This window comes from Schistocerca nitens, chromosome 3 (genome assembly GCF_023898315.1).
Source record: "Schistocerca nitens isolate TAMUIC-IGC-003100 chromosome 3, iqSchNite1.1, whole genome shotgun sequence".
NCBI classification, from domain to species: Eukaryota; Metazoa; Arthropoda; class Insecta; order Orthoptera; family Acrididae; genus Schistocerca; species Schistocerca nitens.
Genome location: NC_064616.1, coordinates 702043728 through 702046219, shown reverse-complemented (window position 1 = coordinate 702046219; position 2492 = coordinate 702043728). Strand labels below are relative to the sequence as shown.

Sequence of the window (2492 nt, the reverse complement as noted above, 5' to 3'; positions counted from 1 at the left end):
GTAACCATTACGACGAAGGATTTCATGTTTTAGGTTTCCTCCGTGCACAAAGATTTTTCGTTAATCTTGCGTTTCTCGATGTCCTCTCTTGCAGGAGAGAATATTACCCATTACAGGATGTGAGAATGACATTTAACATAAAGCTTGACTATGCTCCTATTCCGCAGTAGTTTCACAATATCTCTGCTATGTGTCAGAATATTCGTCGTCTCAGTGGCTCTACTCTGCGCTGCTGCAGGCAAAGCTTGTAACATTAATTAAATTACGTACAACCAGGACGAATAATGAAAATTAAACTCAGTGAAGTGAATTATATTAAGCCATGTGACAGCGTCTGTCACCAATTTTTCGTGGTCGCTCGTGGCATGTAAAGCGTACGTTGATGCTCTACGTGACATGGAACGGAGGAGACAGCTTTTTCAACAGTTGTGATGTACTTCAGGCAACACCAGATGCCCACAGCGATAAAAAATGCTATATCACATCACAGGTGGTGACCATATTAGGAGGCTGGCTTTGTTGGTTTGCTGATCTAATTACAAGTATTGAAAACATCTGAATTAAGAGTATAATTTATTTTTTATGAGGAAACCAGCGTAGCTTACGCTACCTTAACGATTTCTCGTACTTAAAAACAATAATTCCTAGACTCTTCCTCTCCGCAACTTCCGCGACTGTCACAGGAAATTAGGTGGAAGATTAAGTGGACAATTTTTCTAGATATATGTGTGGGGTCCAATGAGGGCATCTTGGAGACTGTCAGGTAAGCCAAGTTTGATAATGGTAGCCCTCTAACATAGAAAGTAATTATCGACCTAATGTGACGCTTCAAGGTGAGCTTGGTTACATATATCCACACAGTTTTCGGTGAAAATGTGTTGACTTATGTCCTCTAAGAAGTACATCCTTTTCCGGCTGTTTGATAATTACATCGCGCAGTGAAACTGCGTGCACAGCCTAAGATGAAGTTGCGTCGTGCACTCAATACGTAAGTTCATTCACGCGCATTCTTAGATGTCTATAACCAGGATCCAATACGCGATCCGAAGTGTCTCTACATAAATAAAATCACACAACTCTTCCTTATTCTCTAACGTGCGTCTCTCCTTCCCAACCGATGTCCCGACCTGTTCTTCCCTCTATTCCGTTCCTCTTCTTCCAAGAGCACCTCTTCCTCCACCAACGTCATAACACTTCAGCAAATGGGAACACGAGCAGCTCCCCATCAAGTTACACGCTTCGTACAACACTTTCATACGTTGTTGGAAAGGAATAATCACAGGCAACGATGGGTGACATGAAATAAAGTACATACGTAATAGAGATAGAGTAGTATATTTATAACGAAAAATGGTAGAGATTTCACCAGATGGGGAAGAAGAACCTACCTCAGCGGTCATGTGTGGGAAGGCACTATCGTCCATAAACAGAAATTCGGGAGCTACCGCACCCATAAACAGACAGACACAGTCCAGAATAATCTCTCTGCAATACTGTTGTGCTGCAACGGTATCTAACGAAAAGATATGCAACGGTGTTCGGCCAATGTGCATAATGCTTGCCAAACACCGTAACGCCTAGGCCATACCGGTGACTTTCATTAACATTCTGTGGTGTGACGTTTTCCCCCTCTCTCTCCACACTAACTGCCAACGGCCTTGCCGCGGTGGTAACACCGGTTCCCGTCAGATCACCGAAGTTAAGCGCTGTCGGGCTGGGCTAGCACTTGGATGGGTGACCATCCGGTCTACCGAGCGCTGTTGGCAAGCGGGATGCACTCAGCCCTCGTGAGGCAAACTGAGGAGCTACTTGAGAAGTAGCGGCTCCGGTCTCGGAAACCGACACATGGCCGGGAGAGCGGTGTGCTGACCATATGCCCCTCCATATCCACATCTAGTGACGCCTATGGGCTGAGGATGACAAGGCGGCCGGTCGGTACCGTTGGGCCTTCATGGCCTGTTCCGGAGGAGAGTTCGACACTAACTTGTGGCCAGAATTACTTTCCACACAGAAGTGGGATTCGTCGGAGAACACCAGTCTCTACCACTGTTGCTGATCCCAACCAACATGCTCCAAACATCAACGAACTCTTTCTCGACGACGGCGTGTTGAAGTGGGATGCAGTTAACTGGATTCAGAGCATACAAATCAGCCTGATTCAATCGCTGCGAAATGGTTCTGGCAGAGACACGTGTACTGGTAGCTGTCGCAAAGTTTGCAGCGATGTGTCTAGGAGAGAGATGTGTGTTTCCTTTCGCCACTAAGGTCACGTGTCGATCAACGTGTGGTGAGGTGGTCGGTGTACGACAACCGACATACTTTCGCATAACATTTCCACCTTCAGTGCCCCTTTTTAATAGCGAGATGAACCTTTTGAACCCTTTACTGTGTCCACTGTAGTGACACTTGGACAGGGTTTGAGCTGTCCAACTGCTTGTCCACGATCGTAATGAATCCGATGATATCTTGCGGACATGTTTCCATACCGTACG

General features: G+C 46.0%; 1 pseudogene; it reads left to right on the top strand.

Moving 5' to 3' along the window:
* The first annotated feature begins 1648 nt into the window (after positions 1-1648).
* LOC126250139 (5S ribosomal RNA) lies at positions 1649-1766 on the top strand (annotated as a pseudogene).
* The last annotated feature ends 726 nt before the right edge of the window (positions 1767-2492 follow it).